Source organism: Onychostoma macrolepis, chromosome 14 (assembly GCF_012432095.1).
Source record: "Onychostoma macrolepis isolate SWU-2019 chromosome 14, ASM1243209v1, whole genome shotgun sequence".
NCBI classification, from domain to species: Eukaryota; Metazoa; Chordata; class Actinopteri; order Cypriniformes; family Cyprinidae; genus Onychostoma; species Onychostoma macrolepis.
Window position 1 is genome coordinate 11201906 of NC_081168.1, and position 20409 is coordinate 11222314.

The 20409-nt window shown below is 36.8% G+C and overlaps 1 long non-coding RNA gene across 1 annotated transcript; it reads right to left on the reverse strand.

The window, feature by feature from the left end:
* Positions 1–9727: 9727 nt before the first annotated feature.
* On the reverse strand, positions 9728–10493 carry LOC131553900 (uncharacterized). The gene is made up of 3 exons (XR_009274292.1): positions 10303–10493; positions 9856–9962; positions 9728–9757 (listed from the first exon to the last, which is right to left on the reverse strand). It is a non-coding gene; the product is annotated as an uncharacterized LOC131553900 (long non-coding RNA).
* Positions 10494–20409: the final 9916 nt, after the last annotated feature.

The following is a 20409-nucleotide window of genomic DNA, read 5'->3' on the forward strand; positions in this document are numbered from 1 at the left end:
TTAATTGTGAGAACATTAAATAAATATTTATTTTACTGTTTTTTGTTTTGTTTTCCAAAGCACCTAAAAGCCAATTCACACTGCCATACTTCAACAGGGTGAACACACTGACCAAGCAAAACAAATAAGCATGTTTTTTTTAATAGTATTTTATAGTTGTGAAAGTGTGAACCGACCATAATGCTGTATGTTAGGTGTGAGATTCATTCAACTTGGTTTGCTGATTAAATATTTGTTCAGAATATTGTCGTGGTTGTGACTATTCATCTGGGAGGGGTGTGTATCAAGTGGCTTGGTTATGGTTTTGTTGAGGCTGACATGTGGAACCCATCTGGTCCAGCGTACAGCAACAGAATAGGGCCAGCTATGGTCATACAGGTGTGGTCATACAGGACCTCAGATCCCACATAGCAATTTTTCTCTGGCCCAGCTCCGGCCCACACAATCAGCTTTTGCTTGGCCCACATACCGCAATGACTTACGGTCCTAGTGTGGACCAGGTCTGGATTCCACACATGGGCCAGAACTGGCCCAGTTCAGGGCCAGTTATGGGTAATTGATTTGGCTGAGACTTGGGCCAGTTATGGCCCATGTGTGGAATCCAGACCTGGTACACCTTTGTACCTATTAGGTTCAGATATGTACACTTTAATTACTAATAAGTACCTTTAAGGTACCAAAATGGACCCTTTAGGTACAAACATGTACCTTTTGATAAGGTACCGCCCCAGTGACAGCTTTTGTACCTTTTATTTCTGAGAGTGTATAGCAAATCTGTTCGATATTTTCCCAAAATGTAAACCGTTATAACCCAGCACTAATCTCATAAACAGCACTATAAAACATTAATAAATCTAAGGAATGATAAACAATAACATCATGATGTTAATAGCCCTATACAAATTTACTTGACAGTCTCCATTTCAAAACATCTGACCTCTGAATGTCATGATTGACCAATGAGAATAAAGTATTCAAGAGAGGCGTGGAATAATACTCTAAACTCTTCAGTCAGTCTCACAGCCTGTGATGTGGCAATATATTATTCATTAAAGATGCCTGCTTGGATATACACAGAAAGATGCATGTGTCTTGTTCACAGAGGCACCTGTCACCAGAGGGGGGAGTTCCTATTAGAGGAGCACTCTGAGTTTTAAAACCTGTGTGATGACATTTGTTGAATTATTTAAACATGCATGGCAGGTGTCTGCTGAAGGTGTCAAATGCTATATCAGCACATTTTATTTTGCCTTCTTATTTTCTTGCCAACTTAAGTCTGCCTCCTCTTTCTATCTTTTCTTGTTGCTTCTTTTACTTTTCCAGCCTGTCAAAGAATCTTTTTTTTCTCCTCTCTATGATTACTATACCCCAAAGCTATATTGGAGATGCTTCAAATGCAATTCAGAGCATCAGGCCCATTATTTTCATGTCCGTACTGACGTTGTGTGTACACACCACAGTGAGGGGAAAATGAGCTTTTTATTTGGTCTCTGTATGGCAATTGTTCCCCTTCCTCAGCTTAAAGTATTTAGACTTACCATCATCTTATGTTTTCTTCTCCTCTTACAGTGACACTCAGATGTAATCCCCTAGTGAGGAATGTCAAAGGAAGTGCGGTCTCTCTTCCTCTCAGACTCTAAAGTCTTTTAATACCATTCCAAGAGCTTTTGATCAGACTTGTCACCTGCAAACAACAACTTCCTGAGTAAGATTATGGGCCCTATTTTAACGATCTAAGCGCAAGGTCTAAAGCGCACGGCGCAGGTGCACTTAGGGCGTGTCCGAATCCACTTTTGCTACACTCTCAGAAATAAAGGTACAAAAGCTGTCACTGGGGAGGTACCTTTTCAAAAGGTACATGTTTGTATGGCGCGTGGTCTAAAAGGGTTGTTCCTATTCTATTAATGAGTAATGGGTGTGTTTTGGGTATAACGTGCAATAGACCAATCAGAGTCTCATCTACCATTCCCTTTAAGAGCCAGTTGCGCTCGCTCCATGGCGGATTCGCTATTTGCACGGCGGAATTTGAAAGAGCAAATACTGAACGCATCTCCAGAGAGGAAACGGAGCTGCTCGTACGCGAGCAAATAGGTAACCTCATTCTGACACATGCAATGACTATCCATTATGGCTTGTAGGCATTTTTATATTTATGTAGCCTACGTAATAATCTTTTAGATTGTAATCCTGTAATTTTATTATTTGACATGTTTGCGTGCTGCTGCGTAAGTGCGCATCCCTCTGTGTGTAATGAGCAGAGTGTACACGCGTTGTGGACCTGCCATAGGTGCATTTTACTAACACCTCGTTTTCATACAAGCACGCCCATGAGCGCACAAATCGGCGCAAATGCATTTGCTATTTAAACAACGTGGCGCAGGACGTGAAAATGATAACTGCTTCTGGCTGAAACTATAGCAAACAACATTGCGTCGCGCCTGGCGCCGCATTGCACCGGGTGTATGATATGACCCTATACCTTTTACCTAGCATTGACATCATCACAAAAGCAAATTACCAACTGCACATTTTCCTTTACTTTCTTTTTTGTCTCGTCCATACTTGGCTTGGATAGTCGCCATATGAACAAGCCACCTAGCCATGTCATGATTAGAAAAGGCCATGTGGTTTCATTACCTGGATGAATAAAGGTCACCCCACTGTGCTGTGTAGAGAAACAAAAGCTTCCTCCAGCCATCTGGAGTTTACTGTTCCCATCATAAACTGCTGTAATTGGTGAGACACAACACAATTTGCATATTTGTCCCTGAAGCAAGACGACTTTTGTGAAGCACATGAGACCATCAAGAAACACATGGCATTGAACTTAGGCCAGTTGTATGATACTTAAGGCAAATTATTAGAGGTAATAAATAATAGATGTCGCCATTTATTTGGTGGTCAGGTTTTTGAAAATCAGAGTATATTAAGACAAATGCTTTGTATTACAAAATGCAAATGATGCATTATCTAAGAAAATATGCGCTAATTTGCATACATTACCAGAACAGAAATCTAAAAATTAAATAAAGCCAGGTTCAAAATTCTTGTTTCATTTTGCTAGTTTTACAGGAGAGTTTAGATATCTCATTTTATCACTCCATAAATGACAAAAAATATGGATTCTTGTTTTCTCTTTCTTTCTTTCTTTTTCTTTCTTTCTTTCATTTAATGAAAGTAAATAAGCTTCCATACAAAAAACAAGCTTACTAAATACTTTTAACAGGCATAAAAAGGTAGGAATAAAATATTATATAAATAAAGTAAATGATGAATATATCCCTCTGTAAAAGCCTTAAGAAAACAGATAGGATTAAAACTGGAAAGTTTGGTCATTTTATTGAAATCCACAGATGCAAATAAAGTGCTATAGAAGCAGAATAACCTAAAATCTCAAAATTGACCAGTGCATGGAACAAAAAAAAAAAATAATAATAATAAACTTTTCCTGTAATGTATTGCCTTGAGCAAAGCTAATCATTAGTACAAACAATTCATTCAGACACATTGATATATATTTATTTTTTTGTCAACAACTTGTTGTTTTGTTGATTTAAACAAAATAAAATCCATTCAAACAAACAACCAACAGGGAGGGGGGAACAACAGACACACCATCAAAAATATCACAATCTGAAAGAAAAAAAAGGGAAGGAACAAAAAAAAAAAAAAAAACTTTATATGGTCATTCCTTTATATAGTCCAAAATTTTGGAAGAAAAACTTTGCCATGCATCAATGGTACTAGGTTTAGCCTTGTTAATTCGTGCTGTTGTACATTAACAAGTCACTATTTTAAGGAGGCTGTGAATCCAAAATGTTTTTGCACACGTGCGGAGTAAACCAGTTTTGTATTATTGCCTTCTTTGCAGCTGTAAAACCAGCAAACACACATTGATATTTTTGAAGGCCTGTCGATGAACAAACATTCTTTGGTGTAGTTATGCCTGCATGTACTGTATGTATGTATTGATTAATAATGGTGCAAAGTAACTTCAATTTATAATTTGAAAGTAAAATGTTTTCTGAGCCTGTGATTATTGAACTGGACTCTTGAGTGAATTGCATACAGAGCTGGACTAACCTGGATTGGTGCTAATAGTAATTAGAAACTATTTTATTCACAAGGTGTTCCTGTGTGATCCCAGTACACCAACTAATTTAAATCTTTATTATCATTTCTCATGATTAACTTTCTCCCAAGGCAACCTTATCGCAGATGAGTGTGAATTCAGAGTCTCTCATCTGAGTCATATTGAAGGAAGACTGTTAGTGCTGAAGGGAGAAGCTGCTCATCATCTCTGGCAGAAACAGGTCAGCTCATGAAGAATACAAAAGGGGGACGTTCCCTACCTATGCATGTCTGCACAATTATAGCATTCATGTAATTGCTGTTTGTTTCCTGTTGCCACACAAGATGTTACTTGTGTGATGCAGGGTTACTTTTGCCCTCTGCAGTTACCCAAAAATATTTATTAAATACACAAGTATACAAGTAACATTTATTGTATAAGTTGGATATTTAATTGACCTGAACTATTTTATTTTACATATACTGCAGATTATCTTTGCCTTCATTTAACACTTAAAGTTAATCTTTAAAAACACTAATAATTTAGTAAAATTGTTAAATGCAACCCTCATCAAATCTCACAATGAATAGCAATTTTGAATTTTCAAATATATATGTAATTTAGCTATTCCAGTTCTATCATTGTAATAAATTTGCAAAGTTATCACATATATGGGATATGGAGTGTAGGTGTATTAAAAAATAAACACTATATATGTGTGTGTGTGTGTGTGTATGTATATATATATATATATATATATATATATATATATATATATATACACTATATTGCTATAAGTATTGGGTCACCCCTTCTAATGAACAGGTTTGACTACTTTAGTAATTTCCATGAGTACAAATCTTAATGTTTAATCATATAATGATATTCTAGGAATTGTGTGCTTCTAATTTTAAATCAACAGTTTGGACAGGACCCTTTTCTATTCTAACATGACAATGCCTCTGTGTGTAAGGCAAGGTTCAAAAAGAAATTATTGATTCTGTCAGTGTGGAAGAACTTGACTGGTCTGCAGAAAGCCAAGGCCTAATCCAAGCTGAGCACCTCTGGTGTGACTTTAAATGCAGATCTTGAGCCAAAAACTCAAACACCAATGACTTGTACATATGGGTGCAGTCATTTTAGACACATCCAAAACTGTTGCAACAGAGATGGAAATACAGTTTTTAAATACATGAATTATGTTTCCATCTTTTTTACCACAGTTTTGGAAGTGTCTTTTTCTGTTCTAAAGAAGGGGGTGTCCCAATACATTTGCCCATATAGTGTATGTGCAAGTCATTGGTGTTTGGTAAAGAGTTTCTGGCTCAAGATATGCTTTCTTTTATAGTTAAAAGTTCTTTAAAATCATCTGGAATGCAATAAAGTAATTTTAAAAGCTGTTTTTAAAGCATTTGCTGCATGGATTAAAAATAGGCTAATAAAAAATTCACATATCAGACAAAATTGGTTGCAGAAAATCCTTTAAATTTTAAGGAATTCAGAGCAGAGCAATATAAAAATAAGAAAAAATATAATCGGGCCTGTTTTAGGCTTTTCCTTATTTTTATATTTTAGATGGTGATGAAAAATGACTTGCCATCTCCTCATTGGATGTGCCTTTAGAGAGAAATGCATCTTCAAGGATTACATAATGAAAGAGTTTTTGTTTTCGATTCTTTCGATTAGTTTTAAAGTTGTAATTTAAAGCTTTCTATAGATATATTTATCATATTTGTGACTCAATTCGTTGAGTTTTGGTTCATCATTGTGAAGTGCTCCTATTCAAGACGAGACGGCAAGCCCATCCTCTGTTTTCCTATTTATTTTATAAAAGCACGTTTTGTTGATATTGTGAATGCACACAAATAAAAGTAGACCCTTTACAGTTCCGAATGATGTATTACTCTTACAGCGTATTTTAAGCTGTTTCCACTATCAAGAAAAAATGCAAGTGACCGCTCTGGCGCCTCCATGTCCTGCAAAGTGCGCTTCAGCTTCCACTCTTCACACAAATGATTAGATACGCACCTAGCACATTTATGTAGTTCAAACATTTAAACTAACATTGTGATATGCTTGAACTGTTTATATCTAAAGATTTTATTTTAGGCAAGTCGTGATGATTTGAGAAGGCTAAATTGATCAAACATACGCTATGATCAGCTCACTGTCTGCCGCTGGCCGATTGGTCCTTACTTAAAAAAAAAAAACTTACATTTAACGAACAAAAAGTGCGCCAAACGTTTTTATAAATTGACTTTATAAAAAACGAAACGAAATATAATCACTCTACCATTACATACAACCACCAGGTATGAGACATAATCCCTATTATTATTTTATCATTATTCTTTTGTTTTTATTCAGCCATTATCAGCCTTTATACTGGGAATAAAACGTTTACCAAGCCACATCGCTTCAATCCCAGTATACATTTACCCAACTATTATCAAAAGTATTTCTACATAAATACAACAAAACATTTCTTGCGTCCCCAGGTGAAAAAGAAATATATTTAAATTGTGCTTTTTCAGACACACTCAATATATTTATATTATACTATACTGTGCATATTAAATGTATTATTTTGAAACAACTTTAAGTATATTAAGTGTATTTCAAGATGTTTAAGTTCAATTTGAATCTATTTGTAATATATTTAATATATTGAAATTGTGTTAAATTGGAACCACTTTAAGTATATTTAGTGCAATTTAAGTGTATTTCTTAAAATACATTTAAAATGTACTTTTAATATTTCATGAACTACAGGTAGAATATATTTGAAGCATCGTTTTAATGTGCTTCAAGTACATTTCAATTGTATTTCAGCTCATTAGAAATGCATTAGCATTACACTACTAGTATATTATATTATATTTATTAGTATTATATTTTTCAGTATATACACACACACACGTACACTTTGATATGTAGAAAACTTTAATGTATTACATATTGTGTACATTACAAATATTCATACAGTATTCATAAGTACATTATTCAAATTCATACATTCATAAGTACATTAAAAAAAAAAAGTACAGCAGCATATATGCTTTGGTGAAGAACAAAAAACATACTATTAAATGTATTAAAAATGGTGTAGGAATGGTGAGAGGCAAAGGTGCGGAATGATGGCAGGATGTGGTGAAGGGATGGTGATGGGAGGATGACGATGATGCCCTGGCGGCTTAGATGGAGTTTGGCACATGGCACAGACCCAGAGCATCCCAGTGCTGACAATACACGGCGGAGTCGAGGGAGGGAGTAGCCAAGATGTAGATGGAGGGCCGATGGAGCTGAGCGTCGTCGCAGGTTCCGGAGACCTGGGCACAGCCTAGTCGTCCTGGCATACAATATTTTGCACAAGTGCCTTGCAGCTTTAGAAAAAAACAAAACAGAAACAAAATTAGATAATGGATTTTTACATGAATGACTGAAAGGCAGCACAAATTAGCCACCTGGAATGGACGCATTGCTAACATTTTTCTTCCAAGATTGACCGAAACATCCTCCATTAGGCCTGATTAAAAATCTATAACAGAGGTGATACGATATTAAAATATACTTACTATTCCTTTGCTTGTCTCTGCACTCAGATTTCAGTTTCAGGGTTCCCGCGGGTCCTTAAAAAGTCTTAAAAGGTCTTAAATTTACTTTATCAAATTTAAGGTCATAAAAAGTCTTAAATTGTCTTAATTATGATTTCAAGAGGTCTTAAATTTGGGTACAGACCAGAATCGAGATACAGCTTAATGTTACGATTAAACTTCAAAAGGCTATAAATAAAATATGAGCGCTGCACGGTTCAAAGTCCGGTGCTGCGCTGCTTTGTGTTCTGGCGTTGCCGCGGAAACCGTTCGAAAGTGCCTCCTGCTGGCAGAGAATGAATGTGCATGTTCAATAAGGCTGTTGTGAGTAGCCGGAGGCTGTAGTTTCAGAACTGGATTTCTAGGACCCTATAGTTTTTTTGTTTGTTTGTTTTTTAATTATTTTATTTATTTATTTTTTGCATGTATGTATTGTGTCAGGTCTTCCAGCCAGTTCTATCAAACCTTTACAATTAATCCAGAACGTGGCAGCAAGATTAATTTTTAATTCAAATTCTTTAAAAAAAAAAAAAAAAAAATTGACACTAGCTTTTCTAATCTTTTTGCAAAATCCGTTTACTTTTTATTTATTATACAATTAACAAAAGCAAAAAAGGCCTCTAACACTAGCTTGCTCTATTCTTTTCTATTCTATGCTTTCTTTTATTTATTATATAATTTAAAAATCTCTTGCTACATGTACTGAGTTAGGCGAAATGAGACTTGTTATAGTACTTGCATATCATTGGTCTTTTGTTGATTTCGATTGCTTCCATTGTCCTCATTTATAAGTCGCTTTGGATAAAAGCAGCTTCTAAATGACTAAATATTAGTGGCTCATACTATTTTATAGCACTTGGTATTCAATTCTGTATATTATTATTTTTAAGGAATTATGTAGTTATTTAATTGTATACACTTAATTATTGTCCTAACCAACTCCTAACTCTAAACATTTAACCTAATTTATTTCAATATTCAATATATTCTGGTTTAAAATTCAGTTTTCTTGGAAAGAAGACTTGTGTCTGTGCGAGACTTCAGTTAATTAGCTGCAGCGCTTCACGTCTGATGTGCTGTTTGTTTGCATCTGTTTGTTTGATGTTTGAATCAGGTCTCCTCTGTTGGAATAGATGGTGCTGTCCCAAAAAATAGGGTCCTATGCAGTCCTAGAACTGCAGCCTCCAGTATTACAGGAACATTGGGTTGTTTTTGTTCAGACCAATGCAAAAATCGACCCATGTTTTTACCCTGCAAACACGCAGAGCTGTAAATGTGAACTGGTGGATCGATAAGGAGATAATTCATTATAAAAATCTAAACACTAAAATGTGTTTGTATGTTATTTAATTAATATGTGACCCTGGACCACAAAACCAGTCTTAAGTGTCAATTTTTCAAAATTGAGATTTATACATCATCTGAAAGCTGAATAAATGAGCTTGTTAGGATAGGACAACATTTGGCCGACATACAACTATTTGAAAATCTGGAATCTGAGGGTGCAAAAAAAAAAATCTAAATATTGAGAAAATCGCCTTTAAAGTTGTCCAAATGAAGTTCTTAGCAATGCATATTACTAATTAAAAATTTACTTTTGATATATTTACAGTAGGAAATTTACAAAATATCTTCATGGAACATGATCTTTACTTAATATCCTAATGATTTTTGGCATAAAAGAAAAATCAATCATTTTGACCCATACAAAGTATTGTTGGCTATTCCTACAAATATACCCCAGCGACTTAAGACTGGTTTTGTGGTCCAGGGTCACATATAATAATTCATTGATAATTGTTTAAATTAATATAATTAATACTTTTGACTCATCCATTTTCTTAAAAAATGGTTTAAAGGCTGAAATGTTAAGTGTATAATTTTATAAAACTTTTTGTTTCGTGAAAACTTCTATCTGAACTGTAAATCATGCTTTTTACATTCATTTTACAGTTTACCATAGACATTGCCCTACCCTGCTCATATGGTATTAATTTTATTTGTGCAGGTCTTAAAAAAGGTCTTAAAAAGTCTTAAATTTGAGCTTAAAAATCCTGCAGCAACCCTGAGTTTGTCTTCTATAGCAGCTGATCTGAAAAACAACAAATGTTAATATTTCTCACATGCACAAAAAAAGGCAAATGATGATTGATTATTTGTTTTCTATTTAAGAATGACAGAACAATGTACCTGGTCGGAAATATAGTCAAAAACCTTCCCAGTTATATTTCAGCAGATTCAGATGTACTGTATGCTCTTACAAGCAGCTCTTCTTACAATTGAATCTTTGTTCTTATCTGTAATGAGAAATATATATTAGAAAATAAAGTCGATAAGGTTCTGAAGCTTGAACAAATATAAACACCAATCAACCAACACTACCACAGTTGGGTGATCAGCTCAAGACAAAGTAATTGTATGTTCATAATCATGGTTTTTCAAAGATCATTAACCTCATTACAATGAAGCCAAATTGTTCAGGAAATCAGAAATAAATACACTTCATGTTGCAAATAAAAACTGTTAATGTTGTACGTTATAATGACAAATTTTATTTAATTTATTTTTTTCTGCCAATGCATTTGTCAAAAACATGATTGGTACAGACAAATAACGTTAATTAAATACAAATCTTACCTGAAGTCACAGTGAGGTTCCAACAGCCAGACGCCATACAAGCTTGCAGAAGCTGGTAAAAATAAGAACATACCGCTTTATGCCATGGTCTGTCTGAATACTGGATTCTGATTGGCTGGCAGGTGTTGATTAAATTCGTTGAACTGCACAGGTAGTTCCAGGTCAGTTTAATCACATTCTATATTAATGCGCTTCCTATAAACATTGGTAACCATAGTAACATACAGTTACAGTTGAATACTAATACAGACGAAAATAACCGTCATTTTTATCGTTCAAATATTGCAGCCCAAATATTATTAACATCTTTAATATGTGAATGCTGGCAAAAGACCATGGCATAAACGGGATGATCAACGGCTAGCTGTGCATTAAACGATTTGAATGCGCTCCGCTGCGCGTCGGGTGGTTCTTCGCCTCCACGTCCTGCATTCAAATCGTTTAATGCACTGCTAGCCGTTGATTATCCCTTACATATTTTCTAATTAATTTCATAGTTCCCCCAAAACAATTTGAATTATGTCATCACTCACCCTTAAGATGCTCCAAACCATCTAAGACTTTCGTTCATCTTCGAAAGAAAAGCGGAGATATTTTAATGAAATCTGAGAGATTTATGTCCCTCCGATGAAAAGATTCATCAAAGATGTTCACGTTTCAAAAAGTTCATCGCAAAAAAACATCGCCAAAGTAATCCATATGAATTGCATGGTTTCCTCCAAGCGCCCTAAAGAGACACGATCGCTCTATATAATACTGTTTAAATTTAGACTTATATGCACATTCAAGGCACATTTGCACGCACATCATATTTGATTTACGAAGCTCTCTGCTGCGAGCTCATTATCATACGAACCAATCAGAGCCGTTCAATGGCTCTGGAACCAATCAGGTTTAGTCTGCGTTGTTTGAATTTAAACATATAAACTTTTTTTTCTTTTCTTTCAGATATGATGTTGAAATCCTTGTGGGAATTTCAGAAATATGTATTAGAAAATAAAGGCGTCAAGCTTGAACAAATTTATAAACACCTAGCTTATAACAATTAATGTATCATACTGAACAACAGCCTAATCAACCAAAGTAGAATAACCCATATTAAACAACATATTTTAAATATTGCAATGGTTAATAATATTTGACAAAGGTTTGTACATTGTAAATGTTAAAAATGTTTTTCAAAATATCGTACTTTTCCAAATATTAAAATTATAAATACATAAATAGGCTATTTAAAATATAACCATGTGTAGGCCTACTGCAATATAAAGTACATTAAAAACCTACTAAAAGTGTAAGCATTTTATGTTCTTACACAAAGTACACATAAAATATACTTTAAGTAAGGGTAACATAGCCTATGTTTTCTGTAAATACACTAAAATGTCATAAAGTATGCTTGTGTTTAGTATATTCCTTAAAAGTGTAACTAAGAATATATTTATTAACATAGTATTTCTAATATACTTTTTAGAAATATAGTAATAGTGTGCTTGTGTTTAGCATATTCCTTAAAAGTGTAATTAAGCATATATTTATTAGCAACGTATGTCTAGTATACTTTTTTATAAATACATTAAAATGCAATTCAATATATTTTTAATGCACTTCAAATAAGCATGTTGGGAATACAAATGTATTATAAACATACTACTTGAATTTCAAGTATATTTTTAATACATTTAATACTACGTCTTTTTCACCTGGGTCCTTACGTGAAGTATTATGACAAAATGCATTATGAAGAAGAATTGGACCTGTTCTGCAGCATTAGAGCTAATATTAGCATCATGCTTCATAAGACAATTTATGAGATTAATAGTACACTTTTACTCAAAACTCACTTCAAAGCACCATCGAGAGTTTGTAATAACTTCCTATAACACATTAATCTCAAGAAAATCACATACAAATATCCTATCGTAATCGTGTGTTTATTATCTTATATAATCTATAGTGGCTGTTGTCATGTTTATTTCTGCTGCTCTGGCTGAAACTCACGTTGTTCTAACCGCCTCTCCATTCTTAAGTTGCCAGAGATACATTCCAAGTATAATACACATAGTAAAAGGTAAAAATTAGTACATTTAAATTTTTATTTGTCTATATACACCTTGGGCGGCCGTGGTACATTATAAAAGTAGCCCAAAAAAAAACGTAACCCACGGCTCACGGCTCTCTCTCTCTCTCTCTCTCTCTCTATATAACATTTCTCAGTGTTTTCAAATAAATGCACTGCACATTCAAATATTTGTAGCCTTGATGAGCATATTTATAGCAGGTTAACCCGCAGAGTGTTACAATAAAATTAGGACCATCACCATCTATTTGTCCATGTGTAATTGAGTGCACTGATGTCATCACTTAGTTGGAGGATATAATAATTGATTCTTTCTGCCATTACAATAAGAGCCATCATAGACATCTATGTGATGAGGAGTCACAGATGAGAGTCAGAAAGCGCAAACGCACTTATCAAAGAAATCCAGAACATCAGCTAAGAATGTCAGCTATTGAGAAACTGCTCTCGAGTTGGGGGTTTGGAGTGGGTGTTGACTCTGGGGGTGGGGTGGTTGTCCATGGAAGAGAAGAACAGGAAATTTATTCCATTTCTTGTCCAGTTCATCTCTTTTCCCCTCGGTACCCTCCAGGACCCTGGCTTGTGGTACCAGACCCAGGAAACATAACAAAAGGGGCTCTGTTGCATCTCTGCCCTGCAGCCCAGCTCTCCCCTGAGGTCTGCCTGACCATCGATCGCAAGCTACATGACAAACAAGCAGAATGAGCCGCCCGGCAAGCAGGACCACTTCAAACAGGAGTCATTCTGTGCCTGTCAATTACCCACACTTACTGTGTCGAACTCTTTCGTTTTCAAGGTCCCCACCAGCTGTGCATGAGCAATGTTCAATAATGCTTCTGTAACTGTTTAGACTTCTTTATTTATTTATTTATTTATTTTTTAAAGCAAATCATATTTGCTAGTTTCTTTATGGTTACAGTGATGGAACTGGTCACCAGTTCCTGGTCACTGAGATATTACATGCTAAGGTACATTTAAAGGGACAGTTCACCCCAAAATGATAATTCTGTCATCATGCGCATGACAGAATTATCTCTCATCAAAACGTGTTTGATTTACTGTAGAAAGCAATGAGATTTTTATAGCAGAATGCCCAAAGTGTTCTTTTTCAAATAAAGAAAGTAAATGGTGACAAGCTTAAAAGCAAGATTTTCAGTGAATTACAACTTACATTGCATTCTGTTCCTCACAAAAAAGATTTCATGTGGATTTTTGAGAGGAACAGAACAAGACGACTTATTCCATTTGAGTTGACTACTTATATAATGCTTTTATGGTGCTTTTTTTTTTTTTTTTGGCCTTTTTGTAGTTTGACAGCCTGAACACCATCCACTTTCACTAAATGGACAAGAGAAGTGAACATTTATCAAAACCTCTCCTTTTGTGTTTCACATGAAAAAAAAAAAAAAAAGTTTTTGGAATGATATGAGGGTGCGAAAATAATTTAAACTTTCAAGTAAGCTATGCATTTAAAACTTAATTATTAGTAGGTCTAGTAATTAAGAACACTTACAATCTACCGACAATTACGCTTTTATTGTTCAAGGCTATTCTATTTCTGCCAACACAAATCCACTCACCTCCATTCCCCAATCGTCCCTCGCTCCTCTGTTCCCCCTTGCCACTGAGTGGCAGCCTAGAGGACGGATCTCATGCTTGCAAATGTGCTCCTCACTGGGAGTATTCAGTCAAGGGCTCCCCGGTGGATCTACCAATTAGCCTAGGCCTCTGGAGCCGAAGCTGTGAAAAAAATGTCAGTCTAGGAAGAGCTTTTTGTATCTGAAAACCTTCAGATTGGGTCTGATAGAAGAGTTTAGAGAAAACTGAGGACCACAAGGGCAGACAGCCGCCTCTATAATTACAAATACACACTTATGGAAAAGAGGGCAGAAAATGTCATCCGTTTTGTAATTTTCACTACAGGCAGTTGCTGTTACCTACTACCAGACTTGATTACATTTCATAGCAAAGTTGTGCAAAATTCAGAACTTAAACATTAGCTCAGATCCGGCCCACATTTGGCCCATGTGAAATCCATGCGGGCCAGATGTGGGCCAGATCTGGGCCGACACTGCTTGCTATCTGGGTACCTGCTACTAGACTTGATTACATTTCATAGCAAGGTTGTGCAAAATTCAGAACTTAAACATTAGCTCTTATTTAATTAATAAATGTAAATTAGAACTGAAATAGCCACAATCCAAATGAAGTTGAATTTGAATGACAGGAAGAGCAATATACTGAATCACATCAAAGAAATTCAACACATGTAATGCATTCTGGGAAATTACATGTTCTACTTTGGTTCTTCTGTTTGTCTGTATATATCTTTTGATACTATCATTAAAAAATTTGGGGTTGGTAAAAAAAAAAGTCCTTTATGCTCACAAAGGCTGCATTTATTTGATCAAATGCAAATTATTACAATTTAAAATAACTATATTCTATTTTAATATGTATTATGATGTAATTTATTTATCTGATGACAAAGCTGAATTTTCAGCAGCCATTACTCCAACTTTTGAATTGTAGCATACTTGCATTTAAATGTGAATTGCAATTCTGCATCATATTCAGGAATTGAATTTGAATTTAAAAGGCATATTCACTTCAGTTCTGAATAGCGCACAACCCTGTTTCCCAGAAATCCCCAGAAAATCTGTTCTTTTGAAAGTTTCAACCAATCGTCTATTTATTCCAAAGTTTTGTCGAAGCAACATTCGGGTACTTAACTTCACCCACATGGAACTTGTTAGCAACTTTACAGCACAGCGAATGTCTGCTTACACTATCTTCAAATAGTGAGCAGCATTGACGGCAGGGGTGGGGTAAGCCACCTAAAGTAGGAGTGACACTGTGGGGGTGAAGTTTGGCAAAACTCAGAAAGAGACAATGGCTGAGAGAGGTTTGAATGCTGTGATTAGCAGCAGGAGCGTAAAAAGGGAAACAGCTGGACGGTGCAGATACTGTTTCTGCAAGCCTCAACCCATCTCTAAAGGGTAAACACAGCGCAAGCCTGTTTGATTTATGGTGCACGTCACATACTGAGTGGCCATTATTCCCTGTGAAAAGACCGAGCATCATGGGAGGAAATGTGTCCATAATGTAGCTTTTCACAGGTAAACTGAGGGAAGTAGAGAATGCAATTTTTTAACTACATTTCCTGCCTGTGAAACGCAGTTTGATGAACTGTCCCTTTTTGCCTCTTCAGTGTTATGTATTTTGTGAATGTGTTTGTTCAAAAGTGCCGTAAATTATGGGAGACATGAATAGAAGCCCATCTTTTTCTCTTTTCACCACTTACAATTTGGAGTGTGATTAATTTCCAGATACCTCTCCCCTTGTTTGCTCATATTCCCGTGCATGGTCCCTACAATGCTTGTTTTCCTATTTATGTGTCAAGCATGCAATTCACAACAAGGAGGTGTCAGAAGTAATTAATAGGACCTATTCATACTTGCCCTAATGGAGAGAGGAGGACCATATCATTTAAATTAAATAAGTTCAGTGACAAGCACTTTATTGTTTTTCACTCTTTTACTCTTTTCTGTGTTCCCCGTTCTTTTTAGGAAGTTTCAAAAAGTGATCCAAAGTAAAAAAAAAAAAAAACTAAGCTCACTGGAAAAAACATGCCTCTACCTAAATTTGTGCAAAAACGTACAACCACTGCAGATTAACAGTGAAACGGCAACAAATTGTGTTCCTTTTAACATAAACATTACAGGGGCAGATTATCAATTCAAAAGACTTGTTTCCACACTGTTACTTGCACAATACTATGTTATGAGCATATTGCATGTAAACCACTACATTTTCGGCTCGTTTCCATAGAGCAGTATGGGTCAGGTCTTACAGTATGATACGATTCAGGACGATTCACCTTGATCCAGCTTGTGCCTCCACTGCCAATAGCACCTTTACTTGATAGGTGTGGTGTATGCCAGAAAGTAGAGATTGATGTCATTCTCGCGCAAAGAAGAAAATTATAAAATACACTGTTATATTTTTTTGTGTTTGCATACTCTGATGTGATGTAAACAAGCCCAACATGCATGGGCAGCATGGTGGAACGAGTGAAGGAGACACTTAATTCCCCTTTTTTTGTCATTCCCCTAGCAGCCCGCGCAAGTGACGATTTTCTGTCAACCACTCAACAGTCTACAGTGAGTCTAGCTCCACCTTTTAGGCAGTGGACTACTGTGCTAGGTACCCCAATGGATGGGTCCCATAAAAGTGGTATGGTACGGTTCGCTATTTTGGTACCATTCACAACTTCTGACAATGGAAAAGAACATAATTGCATACCGCACTGTACTGTACTGAATCGTACTGCTTGGTGGAAACAAGCCATTAAATGTTTGAGCCACATATTCACCTCCATATATATATATAAAGGATTTTTGGCATAGCAAACATGCTGGGTAGCACTGTGCTGCACTTGCAGTGCAGAGTGCTTAGGTGCAAGTCACATGAAACAAGAGTCACAACACTTGATGAGAGACATCAAAGACGTAAAAAAATATATATATATCCTAGGTAAAATGGTATGGTTGATTTAGCAAACGGGTTTTTATCTTACATTTGCTCTTGATAACACTATAGTTTAGGTTTAGTGATACTTTATTTTCAAATGCAACAGAACTTAACCTTTTAGAGATATGTACAACAACCAATGTAGTAATACATATACACATTCACATTTATCTGTTTCAGATAAAACTGGATGCACATTTCACTTTGAAAGTGTTGCAAGGTTTTGCATTTTACAGAAATGTCACCACAGACACTTTTTACATTGAACCTGGGTTAAATAAAATAATAAGCCTTGAGATACACAAAACACCTACTCTGACATAACTTTGACTAATCTAACTGCATTTTATGAAATCATGAACAATAATGGAAAATGACATCATGCGGTTCATTTCCAGAGCTGGAATATTAGTCGGTTTCACATTCACCCCCATAAAATATACATAGATTTATATAGTCCCCTCTTTGAGTGATATAAAGGGTGCTGATAGCCTCAGATGGACACAGTTTAGCCCTCATAATACCGCCAACAATCCAGTTGGCATCCATTACCTCAGTGCGCTAATGGAGGCACAAAGTGACATGTGTGACTCATAATGATTTTAACTAAAAGCAAAATGAAAAATGTAATCAAATGACAGCAGCTAAGATGGAGCTTACTCAACAGCATTAAAAATCAAAAACTCATTACTCATATTAATATGAAAAGATATAACAAGCAGAAGTTGGAGCAAAAATGCCATCTGACCGCATGAAATGTAAATCTCTCACAAGCCGCCCATCCCCTGGCTATTACTGGAATTGCTGTGGTCTTTGCTTTTGCGAGCTGTTGACCAGGAATAAGAGCTAATTGACTCGGTGCAGGGGAGGTATGGGAATATACATAAACATGTCAACCTTAAGCACCTTTATAATTTACCAGAGCTTGGGTGGGATTGGACATTAGGATGTTTTATAGGTTCCACAATGGAGACAAAATTGTTCTTTAATATAACCGAGGATTTATGGCCTTTTCCTCCTGCAGTAATCAATTCTGGATTTAGCCCCCTACTTCAAGGATTGTTCCATTGTTCCAAGAGTATTTTGCATAAAATGAATATTCAAAAAACGGTTCCTGCAAAAATAGGCATACCAGATTTCAGATGAATAATATGATAGCATTAGTACCAAGGTCAACATTAAAGTAGCAGAAAACTGAAAACTATTATACTTTGACCTGAGACAATAAAATGACCAAACGGTGCCACCAGCTTTTGTCATAGTAGGCTTGAATACATCATACTATAATGTTGAGGATCTATTTGACGCTTTTCGACGCAAAATATGCAAAACACCTCTAAATATGTGTTCTCTTAATGTCACACAAAAAGTATCCTGATAGGCAGTGCTTCTGTGTGGTTTAATATTACTGGGCATCTACACAGAACAGAAGAGCTTTATTCCAGACGATTGTGAAATCACATGAAAACATGACTATGAGCTGCCATCAAAGACATCTACAACAGCTGTTGTTGTGACTGGGCCAGTCAGACAAAATCTACAACATCCAGGAAGCTACTTTTTGAAGAAAAAAGAAAAAAAAAGAAACTATGCTTCAAACCAACAAGTGTCAGACTGTCTCTCAACGTCTTGTGTTTCCCCTCCTCTCGTGGCCTTATTTGGAGTTCCTGTTCCTGTCCTAGTTTGTCATGTTCATTAGTTAATTAGTCCTCAGCCTTGTGTTATTAATTATCTAGTCTCCCCAGTGTTCTTAAGCCCTGTGTTTCCTTGTCTCTGTGTTCGGTCTTGTAGAGTCATATGTATGTCAGTATGTTGTCAGTGAATTGTCTTCCTGTAGATGTCATAGTTGTGTGAATTGTCCCTGGTGCCAACGACACCGTGACAGAAGACCAAACCAAAACGGAATCAAAAGATGGAAGTCGCCGCTCCGATCCTTGCCCTTGCCCATCGGGATCTCCCCTTTTATGAATTCGCGGGGGAGTTTTGCAAATGGGTCGCGGGGAACGCGTTGGATGACGCGACCATCCTCCACCTGTTCCGGCTCAGGGACTCTTACCACCGCCCCGTGGACCTCCCAGACACCACAGGATTGTTTTGGAGGGAAGGGGTCTACCGGTGTCTGGTCCCGAGTCGGAACCAGCCCGCTGCCCGTGGCTCTTCCTCACACGCCGCCGTCCGCGGTTCTCCCTAGCCCGCCGCCAGAGAGCATGGCAAGCCCGCCACCAGAGAGTCTCGCGTCTCCGCTGGTCCCGTCCAGCTCCGCGCTTCCAGAGTGCCCCCCAGTGCCTGCGCCACGAAGGCGCCTCGCTATCTCTGCGCTTCCAGAGCGCCCCCAAGAGTCCGCGCTTCCAGAGCGCCCCCCAGTGCCTGCTCCACGAACGTGCCTCCCTATCTCTGCGCTGCCAGAGCGCCCCCAAGAGTCCTTCCAGAGAATACAAGTCCTAAATTTCACCAAAACATTTTTTTGGGGGGGGGGCTATACCCCCTAGAATCCTGCTCCACCATGGCCGTCCGAGTTCCCTGCTCCTCCATGGCCTCCCGAGTCCCCTGCACCGCCATGGCCTCCCGAGTCCCCGGACCCGCCATGGCCGTCCATCCCCGTACTCTGCCCCTTGAGGCCTCCAGAGTGCCCACCCTCCCTCCCCGTTGGATGTTGTACGGCGCGGGACGCGCCTTTCGGGAGGGGGGAGTAGTGTCAGACTGTGTCTCAGCGTCTTGTGTTTCCCCTCCTCTCGTGGCCTTACTTGGAGTTCCTGTTCCTGTCCTAGTTTGTCATGTTAATTAGTTAATTAGTCCCCAGCCCTGTGTTATTAATTATCTAGTCTCCCCAGTGTTCTTAAGCCCTGTGTTTCCTTGTCTCTGTGTTCGGTCTTGTAGAGTCATATGTATGTCAGTATGACACTGAAGAATATGAAATTCAGCTTTGCCAGAAATGCAGCCTTGGTGAGTATAAAAGGTTACAGAAATCTTACTGACCCTAAACTTTTGAACATTAGTGTAAACATTGAAGCTACTTAAGAAAGCAATATTGTTTTAAATGTATATGAAATTATACAGTATAATTTAATCAAGATAATTATTATTATTATTTTTTTCTGGCACAAAGACACTGAGGGTTTTTTTAATCAAATAATTTCAGTGCGATGGTGTTAATCTTTGAACTTTTAACTTTTTTTCCCCCTTATTTATTCCTTCCCTTGCTAGCTTGTACTAATTTAAACAATGCCTGAGACTTGGTGTTACAAGCACTTCGTTTGTCGGATTGCCTCTTCAAGATGAATCGCTTCATGTATTCCCCAATTGTAAGTCGCTTTGGATAAAAGCGTCTGCAAAATGACTAAATGTAAATGTAAATGTGAACTGAGAAAATTACACTAACTACAACTACATAACACCATAATACATAACACTGTAATTTCCTATTTAACTCTTTAACATAAATATATTTAGATTTGACATTTATGAGTGGACAGATAAAATTGGTGATCCAGTTC